Here is a 14810-nt window from a genome sequence, read left to right as displayed (position 1 = left end):
TCCTATTCTTAGCGGCTACTCATGCCTCTCCCAAGACCCCAGAGGGTCAATGGCCCACCACAGGCTCTGCTCCAAGAGGTCCTCCTCAAGCCTGCCAGCCTGAAAGTGCTGCTTTGGTGCATTCTTCTCGCCCAGTGAGGCCTTGGCAGCTTGCCCCCGGACCCTTCCATGATGTTCCACCCGCCTCTGACTGCTTGCAGGGCAGTGCCAATCAGGGCCTTGGCCTGGGCCTCTCCAGACTCCACTGCCTTTAGACGCTTCTCCCAGTGACCTCACCACATTGCCACGCCTGGTCATTCTCCCACAGTGGTTCCTCCCTCCTCCGTCTTCGGGGGGAGAACGCAGCGGGGTGGGGTAGCAAGGGGCCTAGACCAGGGGCCAGGAAGCCCACGTTTGAGTCCCAGCTCAGCCACTGAATGTCAGCAGGAATTGGGAGAATTCACAGCCCCTCTCTGGGGACAAGGAGACCTCTAAGTCCTTTTCTTCACTCTCCCCATCTATAAACTAAGGGCTGGACTGGATGTGGGGAAGGTCCTATACACTCCACATCTGGGGTACTCTGTTGAGAAAGACCCTGAGGTCACGTACATCTGGGCTCAGCGGGAAAGGGTTTTCTCTACCCATCCCCCCGCACCCTCGTCCATATTCAAAACATTGTGCACATCCCATCAGCTCCACCTCCTAACTATATTCTGACCCCAGCCACCTCTCACCGTGTGCATCTTTCACTTGGATACCATAGCAGTTTGTTACCTGTGAGATCACATCCCTTGCCTACTGAAGACACCAAATGCTCCCTCTGTCCTTAGGGTGAAATCCATGTTCTTTCCCAGGCCTGCTATGATCTGGCCCCTACCTGCCTCTCAGACCTCATCTCGAACTACCTTTTTTCATTTCTTCTTTCATTTCATCGTACCTCAGGGCCTTTGCCCTTGTCATTCCTTCTGCCTAGAATTATCCTCCCCCCGCCCAGATCTTCAATGGCTGCCTTCAATGGTTTGAACACAATGACTTCTATTCAAGTCACAACTCAAAAGTTACCTCCTCAAAGAGGCCTCTTTTGACCACACAATTTTTTTTTTTTTTAACATAAGCTCCACGCCCAACGTGGGGCTTGAACTCACAACCTGAGATCAAGAGTTGCACGCTCTACTGACAAGCCAACCAGGTGCCCTGACCACACAATCTTAAACAGGCCCCTTTCCCCTCTGCCTCTTTCTACTGGATCACCCCTGCCTTATTTTCTTTATGTCACTTACTACAGGCTGAAAACATTAACTTGTTTATTTTTAGTGCCCTTGAACATAAGCTCCAAGAGAGAGAAATCCTCTTATAGGTGCTCCTGTGGGTATCCAATTGGTAATGGGTGCCCCATAAATACTTGAGCAATGAGCAAATTCTGCTGTGGGTGTGTGGTCGTAGGGGTGGAGGCAAGGGCCTGGCACTTTCAGTCCTTGGGCCAGATGGTGCCTGACAGCCTTCCCTCAGGGACAAGCCTTACTCATCCTGGGGTTCCTCCCCACCCCATCCACCCCTTCTCATGGTGGGCTCTTGGCCCTCCCCCCTCCACCAGGGCAAACCCTCTCTGGGTATTCCCTGGTCTTCACTGGGGACTCAACTCCCAGAGGAGCTGGGAGCACTTGTTTCTAAAGGCACAGGAGCAGGGAGCACTGAAAACCCCCCAGCGTCACCCAAGGGCCACTGCCTTCTCCTCTGCCCACCCTCCTACCTGTCTGCGTCCTTCCTTCAACTTGGCCTGTCACCTCGCTGCCCCTCCGCTCGACACAACCTCATTGTTTGAGCCGCTGCCAATCCTCTCCAAAATGTGCTCCTTCCATCCTCTGGGAATCCAAGGAATTCCATCTCCAGGACACACAACCACTCATTAACTGGGCCACGGGAATTACGATGATTGCCACGGCTAATAGTCCCAATTCCCACAGCAACGCTTCTCAAGTCAGCATAGCTGGTGCAATTCATCATCTTACCCTGTCACACGTCTGTCCACAAACATTTCCTGATGCCTACTCCTCACAGGGCCTGAGAGATCCACGCTGAGCCCTGCTCGCCTCAAGCTGACAATCTGCCTGGGCCAGCTGGGTGAGCACAAGAAAAAAAAAAAGATGGACTCAGGATACCAGAGAGAACCTGCTAGATGGTGAGCACCACAGGACAGGTCCACGTGGCCTGGCATCAGCCGGGGGGAGGGGGCAAGGGGGTGGTAAGCTGCCCCACACCCTCCACCCAGAGCTTCCTGCAAAAAGCACCACTGGAGAGTTCTTAACTTGAGGGGAAGGGTTACACGGATACAGCATCCAGATGAATCCCTGAGACCCTTTCTTACCAGACTGCCCACCAAGCCCCTTCCGTGGAGAAATTGGGGAGTTGCCACTGGGGACGTTAGAAGGAGGAGGGGCTTGAAAGTGGGTGGATTTGGAGGATGGAGAAGAACAGCCCGAGCCTACACTTTGGCAGGAACCTCAGACATTTGAAGGTGGGGGGCCCCCTGTGGAGAGACGGGTCAGATGGCACCCAGGATCCCCCCCCCCGAGAGGGGGAGAAGGCCGATGAGAAAGGTAGAGTTGGGCAAGGTCTTTAATCCCAAGCTGCTACATATGGGATTTATCCACTGGTTTTGCTCAGAACAGCTTGGCATTTTGCGCATGGAAGGGGAGAAGAGGGATAGAATGAGCAAACTCGCATTTATTAGACGATGTGGCACCGCAATGGGCACCATTCATGGGCTCTTGTTGAATTCTCTACAGCAGTCCCATGAGCTGGAGATCAACCCACCTGTTTTACAGGTAGGAACCTGAGGCTGACAGAGTTTACCAGAACATGATCTAATGTTCATAAAGGTTATGAAGGACTCCAATTTACCCTTCCAGACCCACCCTGGGGCTTCACCCTGCCTCACAGCCTGCACCCCAATCTGCCTTTGTCTCCCTCAGTGCATGCCAATGGGAACCTGCCCATGTGTCTGAGGCCCCCACTGAACGGGCCCCCTTGCTCTTCAGGACACCATGAATCCACTCACCCACTCTGAAAGCATCCAGGGGATTCTGGTGACTACTAACGTAGCTGTCTCCAAAGTAGATACCAGCACCCCAGGAAATTCACTGAGTGATCCACTGGGGTGTGGGGAGAAAGATCAGAATTTGTATTCTTATCCAGCTTTTAATCTTACCTTTCTAAATGTTCTATCTTAATGTATGTTTTATAATGCACACATTAGCACAGCTGAACATATATACCCAAGTTTTAACAAATATATATACATATGAATATAGAGTGCATGCTCAAAAATATTCTTACAGAAGGGGTACGCAACCGTAGTTTACATCGGAGGACCCCAGATATGAGCTCTCACTTGAGAGGCAGTGGTGGTAGAGACCTGGCTTCAGCAAGCTGAGTTCAGATCCTTCATCAGCTATTTCTGGGCTGTGTGGCTGGGCGAGTTTATAGAACTTCCCTGTACTTCAGGTCCCTCATGTCAGAACGGTGGGGGGGGGGGGGGGCGCACAGCGCACACCTCAGGCAGATTAAAAGAGATGATGCCCAGGGGCGCCTGGGTGGCTCAGTCGTTAAGTGTCTGCCTTCAGCTTGGGTCATGATCCCAGGGTCCTGGGATCTAGCCCCACATTGGGCTCCCTGCTCGGTGGGAGGCCTGCTTCTCTCTCTCCCACTCTCCCCTGCTTGTGTTCCTGCTCTCGCTATCTGCTATCTGTCTCTCTGTCAAATAAAATAAATAAAATCTTTCTAAAGATTTTATTATTTATTTATTTATTTGAGAGAGAGAGAATGAGAGAGAGCACATGAGAGGGGGGGAGGGTCAGAGGGAGAAGCAGACTCCCTGCTGAGCAGGGAGCCCGATGTGGGACTCGATCCCGGGACTCCAGGATCATGACCTGAGCCGAAGGCAGTCGCTTAACCAACTGAGCCACCCAGGCACCCAAAATAAATAAAATCTTAAAAAAAAAAAAAAAGAGATGATGCCCAGACAGCCCGTAGTCCAGAGTCTGGTACCTGAATGATAGATGTAGTTATTATTCCCTCAGTCACAGGGAGCAGAGCCGGGCCTGGCCTGGGCCTTGTGGTGGGCCGAGCCCTTGGGGACTGCATCTACTATAGGAGGCCCAGGACCCAGAATAAGTCACTACAAATCAGCGTGACCAGGGTTAAGACAGAGATCGCTAAAATGGCTAGGGGAGGCTGACATCCTTATCACTGTCCTGGTGTGACAGGCGAGGCAGAAAGAGGTGGCCTCAGAGGGTCGCGGACCCTCATTATAAGACGATTTTAGCACTTAGGAACTCCTCCCAGGGCACGAAGCCCTTTCTCAACCAGCCTAGCATGCTGTAGGGGCACATTACAGGAAGGCCAAATTAGAAACACAGAACAAAATCTCCCAGGTCTAGAAGCAGATGGCTCAGGGGAGTATGGAATTTTCCATCCTAACTGAGATGGGGCCACAGGTACTCCCCAGATTCAGCTGACAGGTACCCAAGACACCCCCCCCGAAGATGGCCAGGGGGCCATGAAGATGAAGGGGTCATGGTGGGGGTGTATGAGCAGAGATTGAACAGGCCCTAAGAATGGAAGGAGGCCCTGGCTACCTGGCAATGGACAGGCTTGGCAGTGGGTACTAAGTAGGTAGGTGGGGACTTATCCCATTTCACAGATGAGGAAATGGAGGCTCAAAAACCAGAGACATCTGTTTTCTCTCAGCTTACCTTAGCCTGGTACAAGTGCAGCTGATGACTCAGCCTTGACCTCCTCCTTCCCCTAGCATCAAGTAGTCTCTGGCATAAGAGATCCCTGCAGGAGTTAGGTGCCCTGGGGTCTAAACCTACTCTGTTACTGCTCCCTGTGTGCATCCAAAACAAATCCCCTGTTCTCTGAACCTCAGTTTCCTTATCCGTACAAGGGGTTGATTACTAGTTTCCACCTTCACCATCCCCTCCTACTTTTCTTCCAATCCTCTCACTTCCAAAGCCCTTCTAGAAGCTTATCCCAAGGGTTGAACGCTTCTAGGGGCCTGGAGGTCACAGCCCTGCCTTAGGGATCTGTCTGGGCCTGGCTCATGCAGAGTGGATGTGAGCCCATCTGCCCCAGACCCAGAGACATCTCCATTCTGGGGAGCCTGTCCCCCTGTCCCCAGCTCTTCCTCTACTCCCTCAGCAGCTTCTGCTGGCCCAATCCCTCCTCCAAACTCACAAACACTGTGGACCCTTTTCTGCCAGAACCGTGAGGGTGGTGGGGGAGGCTTTCTACATAAATTAGCTCACCTAATCCTCACAACGTTCTGGGGAAGTTGCTTTATGGATCCATTTCCCTGATGTGGAAACTGACACAAAGACCTTTCTTGGACCCCAGGGTTGGAGGTGGAGGTCTTGGGCTGTGTGACCCAGAGCCCATGTTTTCCTATGACACCTCTCTGTCTCCCCCCCACAAATCCTTCCTCCAAGTGTTCAGAATGGCACCCAACTATGGCCCTTCCCTCAAATGTAACATTATGCAGCCATTAAAAATAATGATTACACATACCCAGATGACTAATAACAACAGAGAAAATGCTTATGACACAATGTTAAGAGGAGAAAAGCAAGACACAAAAATTGTAAATACAGTATGAGAAAATGAGATTAACATGATTGTGCACAGAAACCAGACTGGGAAAGAAAATACACCAGAATATCCACGATTGTTTTGTGTGTGTGTTAGTACCCGGGCAATTTCTTTCCTACTCTTCCCAATTCGCCAAACAGTCAACCCATGCACATTACTTTTACAACGAAGAGAAGATATCATGTACAAAAAATGATAGATTTGTGGTTGAAATATTTGGAAACCTGCTGTTTCCTCTTCAACTCCCTCTCCTTCAAATCCCTCCAAAGCCTACGTTTTTGGTACAACGTGACTATAACCAAGAGACATCGCAGGAGTTTGGGGAGCAACCGGCCCCTCCACAGACCCACGCCCAGCTCCGCCTCTCTGAGCAGCCTGCTTTGACCAGACTGTCCTCTGCCGCCAGTGAGGACCCCCCCCCCCGCCCCCGACCCTCCTCCCAGCCCCCGCCGGAGCTGCTGCTAAGGCTCACCTGATACTCGCGGACCGGCCTCGGAGATGCGAGGTGAGCACACCTGTCCCTTCAGGTGAGGACTCGGCCAGGGCGCCCCGCGCAGGAAGGAGGGAGCCGGCCGGGGGCGGGGCCGTGACGCCACCCTTCCAGCCCCGCCCCCGGCCTCCCGGCCCCGCCCCCGGCTTCCCGGCCCCGCCCCGGCTTCCCGGCCCCCCCAGGCGCTCGTGATTGTCGTGCTTGCGGGGTGAGCCGCTGGGGACACTCCTCCCGACCCGCACGCCCCCCCACCCCGCCCCCGTAGGCGGACCCCCAGCCATCAGCAGCACCTGCCAAAGGGAGCCTCCAAGTGCGCCCTCGGGGGTGGGCGGGCTGGAGGGAGAGGTCCTGCTCTTCCGCAGCGAGGGTCCCTTCGAGAAGCCTGGAAAGAGCTGGGATCCCCACTACCCCCTAACTCCACCTCTCCACCTCCACCCCCGGTTTACAGAGAACTGCTGGGTCCGCGGATTCCAGGTCCAAATCACCTGGGATAAAGAATGACGTCCGAGGGACGGAGGGAGCCTCTGATTCCCCGAGTGTTTTCTTCTCTTTGTACCCCACTCTCTGTGCTTCCCTAGGACCCTTCCCCCGACCCCTTCTGCTAAGGAAACCAGGAATGGGGGGAAGGGGGAGTGACCAAGAAGTGTGATTCCAGCTCTTGGGGGTTGGGAAAAGGTAATCTGGCATCTGACGCCTGAAGCCAGAAAACTGTTTTCATCTCCTTTATATCATCTGAGGTTGCTTATATTTGGCAGAGTTCTGTGTTGGATACGCCAACCTTCTGGCGGTGGCAAAAAGAAAGGGCACCACTTCTTTGAAAAGGCAACCAGGCTTCACCTATCCAAAAGCTTTAAATACATGCTCGCCCTTGGACCCAGCAATTCCATTTCTGAAAATCTACCCAAAGGAAGTCATTCAGAACACATATTCATTGTGGTGTTCTTCTGGCCTTTTTTTTTTTTTTTTTAATTATGGCATTCTTTATAATGTTGAAAATTGGAACTAGTCTACGTGTCCAACACCCGGGGCAGAGGTGACCAGCACAAACACACAATGGAATATTACATAACCATTAAAAGTTATGTTTACCAACAGCTTATAATAAAATGAGGAAATGTATTATAGTATTACAAGAAGAAAAGCAGGCTGTGAATGTGTGTTGACAGCAGGATTACAGTCGTATTTAAAGGCAGAATACAGGGGCGCCTGGTGGCTCAGTTGGTTAAGCGACTGCCTTCAGCTCAGGTCATGATCCTGGAGTCCCGGGATCAAGTCCCATATCGGGCTCCCTGCTCAGCAGGGGGTCTGCTTCTCCCTCTGCCCTCTTCCCTCTCATGCTCTCTGTCTCTCATTCTCTCTCTCTCAAATAAATAAATAAAAAATCTTAAATAAAAAAAAAAGTTATGTTTACCAACAGCTTATAATAAAATGAGGAAATGTATTATAATATTACAAGAAAAGCAGGCTGTGAATGTGTGTTGACAGCAGGATTACAGTCATATTTAAAGGCAGAATACAGGGGCGCCTGGCTGGCTCAGATGGTTAAGCGTCTGCCTTCAGCTCAGGTCATGATCCCAGGGTCCTGGGATCGAGCCCCACATTGGGCTCCTGGCTCAGCGAGGAGCCTGCTTCTCCCTCTCCCTCTGCCTCTCTCCTGCTCATGCTTTCTCTCTCTCTCTCTGTATCTCTGTGTCTCAAATGAATAAATAAAATCTTTAAAAAATAAAAATAAATAAATAAAAGCAGAATACAGGGCGCCTGAGTGGCTCAGTTGGTTAAGTGACTGCATTCGGCTCAGGTCATGACCCTGGAGTCCCGCATTGGGCTCCCTGCTCGGCGGGGAGTCTGCTTCTCCCTCTGACCCTCCTACTTCTCATGCTCTCTGTCTCTCATTCTTTCTCTCTCAAATAAATAAATAAAATCTTAAAAAATAAATAAATAAAAGCAGAATACACTTTTATACACAGGAAAGAGCCTGGAAAGAAAATGCTCGCTGTGGTTCCTTCTGGATGGGGGCACTATGAGGCTTGTTTTTTATCCTTCTGTTTTCCTGCATTTTCTCCTAATGGGCTTATATCACTTTTATAAAGCTCCTTTATTTCAGAAAATGTTCTCATTAATTGAGCACTTACTATAATCTAGGATAAGCCCCTTTCATGTAATCCTTGCAATAGTCCTGAGGTAGGAATTATTACTTTCCTCAGGTTACAGATGAAGAAACCAAGTCTGAGAGGTTGTCTCTCCAGGTCACACAAATAGAAAGGGTCAAAGACCCTTTCTCTCTTTCAAGGCCAAGGGGCGCTTTTAAACACCCTCCCGACTAGCCACTAGGCTAAAAGGGCCACCGGCTTCAGCAGGGCTAAAGGGACCCAGGGAGAAGGTTTGTGCGCCTTTGGGCTTCTAGAAGAAGGGCAGCGTGCAAGCCCTCCTTCCTGTGGGTGAGCTCTTCCCTCCTGCCGGGAAGGCTTTGAGGCTGGCTTGGCACCGGTGGGACCCAGGGAGGAGAGCTTCCCAGAGACCAAGCTCCAAGGTTGAGACATCAACTAGCTCAACCTCGTTGGTTAGTTTTGTAGCCTTAATATATTTTTCTGATTATAAAAGCAATCTATATTTATTACAGAAAATTGGAGAAGTCAATAAAATATAAAGAAGAAAACAAAAGTGAATCCCTTTATTGCTTTACCTTTTATTATAGATATTTTATTTTATTACAGTTTATTTATTGATTTCTTTTTAAGTCCTCTCTACACCCAGTGTGGGGGCTCAAACTCATGACCCCGAGATCGAGAGTCTCATGCTCCACCGAAAGAGCCCACCAGGCACCCCTAGATATTTTAAATAATACTAAAAATTAGAGGGAATATGGGTAATGAATCCATATACCCATCACTGATTTTCAACAAACATCAACTTTTTCCATTCTTGTTTCACCCATCCCCCACCTACATTTTGTCAAAGGAAATTCCAGATATATTATTTCACCCAGAAATACTTCAGTAATTATCTCTCACAGATAAAGACTTTGTAAATCAACAACAACACACACACAATACCATTAATACAGCCTGCAGTAGTGACACCATTTTTTATTAGATTATTTAATAGGCAATCCATGTTCAAATTTCCCTAATTTGTCTCCAGAATGTCTTTTTCCAGTTGGTTTGAATCAGGATCCACAGAAGGCCTACCTATTATATCTAGTTGATATAGCTCTTAAAATTTTTCTCTGTCTCTTTCATTGAGATATAATTTACATTCCATTAAATTAACCATTTTTTAAAAAGACTATTTATTGAGAGAGAGAGAGAGAGTGTTGGGGGGAGGGGCAGAGGGAGAGGGAAAGAGAGAATCCCAAGCCGACTCCCAGCTGAGCATGGAGTCTGATGCAGGGCTCTATCCCACAACCCTGAGATCATGACCTGAGGCTTGGGGCACCTGGGTGGCTCAGTCGGTTAAGTATCTGCCTTTGGCTCAGGTCATAATCTTGGGGTCCTGGGATAGAGCCCTGTGTCAGGCTCCCTGCTCATCTGGGGGTCTGCCTCTCGCTCTCCCTCTGCTCCTCCACCCCCACCCCCTGCTCGTGCTCTGTCTCTCAAAAAAAAAGAGTTGGAGTCTTAACCATCTGAGCCCCACAGGCCGCCCAAAATTCACCATTTTGAAGTGTACAATTTGGTGGCTTTTTGTGGATTCTGAAGGTTTGCAACCATTACCACCACCTAAATCTCTAACATTTTTATCACCAGAAAAAAGAAACCCCATACCCACTCACAGTCACTCCCCATTCCCGCCCTCCCCTAGCCTGTGGGGACCACTCATCTCTTTTTGTCTTTTGCCTACTGGAGATATTTCATATAAATGGGATCGTCAGTTTGTGACCTGTTGTGTCTGGCTTCCCTTTGCATAATGTTTGCAAGGTTCAACCACGTTGTGGCAGGTGTTGGTACTTCACTCCTTTTTACGGCTGAATAATATTCCAGGCTGAGTTTCCCACAGTCTGGAGTTGGTTGACCACATCCCTGTGGTGTCTCTAACATGTTCCACTCTCCCCTGTATTTCCTATAAGCTGCTAATTGAAATGTAGTTGCTGGAGGCTGGAGGCTTGATTCCATTTGGACCCAATGATTTTATCAAGACTATCCACAGATGATGCTGTGTTCTTCCTGGTGCTTCAGAGCAGGCACTGTGGTGTGTCAGGCTGTCCCAGCTTTTACTGATGGTAAGGTTGATCAGCGACTTTAGGTGTCAGCCTCGTCATGTTACAAAGTCACCCATCAACATTGGACCCAGTGATGGTAGCATCCATTGATGATCACGGCCTAAGTCTGCTCTTTAACTCTTCAGTTTATGGAAATGGAAACTGAGGCTAAGAGAAGAGAAGTGATTTGCCCAAGGTCACAGGGTTAGTAATAATTAATGAATAGCCTCCGCCTATTGGCCCCCTGCACTATTCCTGGCGCTTTGCTAAATACTTTACCTGAACTGACACATTTATTTATTTATTTATTTTAAGATTTTATTGATTTGACAGAGAGAGACACAGCGAGCGAGGGAACACAAGCAGGGGGAGTGGAAGGGGGAGAAGCAGGCTCCCAAGGAGCAGGGAGCCCGATGCGGGGCTCTATCCCAGGACGCTGGGATCATGACCTGAGCCAAAGACAGACACCCAACCGAGTGAACCACCCAGGCGCCCCGAACTGACACATTTAATTCTCTCAACAACTCTGTGGTTGGCTCTATTATGCTCTTCCTTTTCCAATGAGGAAACTGAGGCCCAAAATGGTGAAGAAACCTGCCTTTCTTTGATGAGTCATTCGGTAATTCGTGTCAGGAGGTTCCAGATGACAGAGAAATGGGAAAACACAGTTCTTGCTCTGCTAAATATAGACACAGGCAAGGTGAACAGAACCATAAGAGAGAAAGAGATGGGAGTCATGGAAGTCTTCCCAGAGGAAGTATCACTGGAGCTGGGCCTTCAAGCATGTGTAGGAGTTTGCCATGGGGAGTAAAGACAGAGGAATGGGCCCACCATATGAATAAGGCCTGAGGTGTGATTTGGGCTCTGGTCAAAGACTCCATTCCTCACCATGAACATAGTCTTACAAACGTCTGCCCTTGGGAAGGAGGAAGAGAGAGGGTGTGGATTGGCCCATCACATACTTAGAATATGCAGACTTACTGCAGAGTGAGGAGTGCAAAGAACACTATACTAGGAGTCTGGAATGTTCAGTGGGCTGTGAGGCCCGGATGCTGTACCCAGGTATGGTCCCCGCCCTCAAGTGCCTAAGAAAAATGAAGGGAGATAGACCTGGGCATCATTTCTCCTAGAAAGGAGAAAGGTCACCCAGTCCTGGTCCTCAGCTCCAGCTCCAATATTCTGACTGGAGGGATCCTCCTCACATACCTGGACCATTGAGTGAAAAGAACCTCCAGCAAACTGCATTCAAAGTGCCCATTGAACTATACATGTATTTGCTTTTATGTGCATAGACTATCTCTGGAAGGGTCCAAAAGGAAAAAAAATTGCAAATCATGCTTTCCTGAAAAGAAAATCAATAAGAAAATAAGAATATGAACAGACTTCACAGAAAAGGAAGTACAAAGGCCTCTGAAATTCAGGTCAAGACTGCAGCCTCATTCATTTTTTAAAAAGATTTTATTTACTTATTTGAGAGAGAGAGCGAGCAGTGGGGAGGGGCAGAGGGAGAGAGAGAGAGAGAAGCAGACTCCCTTCTGAGCAGGAAGCCCAATGCTGGTCACGCGGCTGCTAAGAGGCAGAGCTGGATTCGAACCCAGGCAGGAAGATCATGACCTGAGCCGAAGGCAGACACTTAACCAACTGAGCCACCCAGGCACCCCTGCAGTCTCATTCAAAAGAAGAAAAATGCAAAATAAAATTACACTGAGATTCCACACTCACCCATCAGGTGAGGAAAGTTATGACATTTTGGGAACACATTGATGGCATGTCTCTGGGGGAACAGGCACCTTCACTTGTGGGAGGGTAAATAAGTAAATCCCCTGAGGAGAGCAATGGCAACTTCCATCAAATTGACAACTGCACATTTCCTATGCCCTCTGAATTCCAAACCCTGGTATTTATCTTACAGGTATAAGTGCGTAGGAGGGAAATGGGTTATTCATAGCAGTTCGTGTGTGTGTGTGTGTGTGTGTGTTGGAAATACCTTCTGTCCATCGGTAAAGGGCTGAGAAAATAAATCATAGAACATTCATCCAATGGACCATAATAAAGCCACATAAATGAGGAATCTCTTTAGGTACCAACGGGGAAAGGTGTACACAAAGTATTGTGTTGGATCAGTGTCTCTTTATGGAAAAAGGCAGGGAGGAGAAAGATGGCGCATGTGTTTTCTTCTATTTATGTTATATGCGGATGTCGAGCCAGCTGTGTAAGAAACTGGTGAAGTGCTGATCTCCTCCAGGAGAGGAAATGGGGGGCTGAGGGCAAGGCGCGGGAGGGAGACTTTTATTGTACCCCCTGCGTTACCCTTCGGATTTTGATCCACGTGAAAACATTTTCCATTCCAAACATTACATGAAATTAAAAGTTTAAGGGTCCATTTTACACAGAGGGGATTCCGTGGGTCCTCTGGTAGGGCACTCCCCTTGGTTTCCTGATTTAAACCTCACGGCGCTCTCCCCATTTTTCGGATGTGAACACTGAGGCTCAGAACTGGAGAAGGACACCTAAACTTACAAGCCTGGGGTGCAGCAGGGAGCCAACGTCCTGTTCACATTCAGGGCTCTGGACCCTCCAGTCGGCCCTGTCACCACACAATACCACCCCCAGCTGGACAGCAGGCGTGACGGGTTTCTCATTTAACTGGTGCCGGCCATTCTTCATCCTGAACTTTCTGGTTATTTGACCAAAGTGTACTATTGTTTGCCCGAATTACACTTTATTAAAAAGAAAAGAAAAGGGGGGGGGCGGACAGTCATAGGACTGGAATGATTCTGGGCTAGATTTACCAGAGACTTGACTCAACTTGGCCCTTTCATTGGATTATTGGGGAGTTTCCTTTAAATGTAGCAGGCAACTGGATTCCCTGGCTTTTTGAATAGGCATGGATTTGGAAAGAAATTCAATTAAGCGGTTCTTTGACTAAATTAACGGGATTATTTTCTGACTGAATTAATGGCAGTTTCTTTCAAGACTTAATTTGCCTCCTTCTGAAGCTTTTCTAGACTTTACCAGGGAGTGCGGGGGGCAGCGGAGGCTTCTGCCTCTCGGGTTCTCTCTGGGCAACAGCGGCATGCCGGCTTCCCGCCAAGTCTGGTCCTGGGGCCACTTCCTCTGGGAAGCCCTCTAGGACCCCAGCCCCTGCCCCCCACCCTCTCTGCCCTCCACAGCAGGCTTGCCTCCCCGGCCTGGCTTCCTGGTTCACACTGGGTGGTAGTGAAGGTTCCAGAACTGTTTCCCTATAAGGCTCTCAGCTTTCATGCGGCAGGGACTGTGGATTCACCTGGTCCCAGTGCTTGGCACAGGTCTTGGCCCAGAGCAGGGGCTCAGGCCGGGGGAGGAATGAATCTGCCCCAGGCCTTTGGATCCTCAGGCCACAGGGCACAAGCCTCCCTCCCACTTAGCTGGGACATTCAACTTAGTTCTTCTGAGAGAGGGGAGGGGGTTTGGCAGTTATATCCCAGCCATTTGGCAGTTATATCCCAGCCATGCCCCGCCGCTCCACTCCCATTCCGGCCACAGCATCCGGCCTCCATGAATACAGATGTCCAAAGTGCACCAGCCTCTCCAGCCTACCAAGAGTTCCCCACCCTCTCTGATACTCAGAACTATCCACTGAGGGGTGGGTTCCCCTCCCCCTTCCACAGCTGACATCCCCAGGGCTCAGGCCCAACGTCACACAGCCAGTGTAGGGATGTCAGGACTCCAGGCTCCTGGAGAGCAGGACTGAAGCTGGGAGGCGTGCAGGGGGTGGAGAGATCATAGGAGAAGCCTCATCCTGTGCTTGAAGGGTGAAGAGATGAGGGCCGGGGAGGATCTAGGTTCACAGAGCATGAGGCCTGAGCTGTGCGGATGGGGCAGCAGAAGGTCAGGGAGGATTCTACAAAGTCCTGGGAGATGACGAGGTGGCCAGCAGTAGTGGGAGGAGGAAATGGATGTACACTCACAGATTCGATCATCAGCAGACCTGAGGGCATGCCAGGGCTAGCCCTGGGCTAGGCCCCGGATGCAGGGAGGGGCTGGCAAGACACTCCAGCCTGCTGCGCTCAGGAGTGAGGAGGGGCGGGGTGGGGGGTGACTGGCCCTCCCCTTGCAAGATGAGAAAGGCTCTGGAGGAGGGACAAGGCCTGGGAGGGTGGTCAGGAAGGTACTGAAGGAGGAGGAGGTGTTTGCCTGGCAGGGAAATGAGAATTCTGCTAGCCAGTGCTTCTTGAGGGCCCGCTGTGTGCCTGGCTCTGTTCTAATGACTCTCTCTCCCCATACTGACCCCCTCAGCCCTGCTGCCTACCTGGGAGCTGGGGCTCAGGGTCACACGGCTGCTAAGAGGCAGAGCTGGATTCTAACCCTGGCAGGAAGGCTCCAGAGCCTGGTTGTTAGCTGCACGCTCGTGGCCTCACAGCGCACGGAGTCACAGGTGAGGGGAGCGACACTTGGGGCTAGGAAAGGGGCCACTCTCAGAGGCAGATTTTCTTTGCTTTGTACACGTGCCTAGAG

General features: G+C 50.2%; 1 protein-coding gene across 1 annotated transcript in view; it reads right to left on the bottom strand.

Moving 5' to 3' along the window:
* The window catches only part of CSNK1E (casein kinase 1 epsilon), a 32875-nt gene extending 26756 nt beyond the window's left edge, over window positions 1-6119 (bottom strand). The window contains exon 1 of the mRNA XM_064590609.1: window positions 6101-6119. The gene's annotated coding sequence lies outside the window, so the exon portion shown is untranslated. The remainder of the gene's footprint in view (window positions 1-6100) is intronic.
* Between the last annotated feature and the right edge of the window lie 8691 nt (window positions 6120-14810).

This window comes from Mirounga angustirostris, unplaced genomic scaffold, assembly GCF_029215605.1.
Source record: "Mirounga angustirostris isolate CCGP_5_RB_7025 unplaced genomic scaffold, mMirAng1.0.hap1 SCAF_5, whole genome shotgun sequence".
In the NCBI taxonomy this organism is placed as follows: domain Eukaryota; kingdom Metazoa; phylum Chordata; class Mammalia; order Carnivora; family Phocidae; genus Mirounga; species Mirounga angustirostris.
This window is presented reverse-complemented; position numbering and strand designations above follow the sequence as displayed.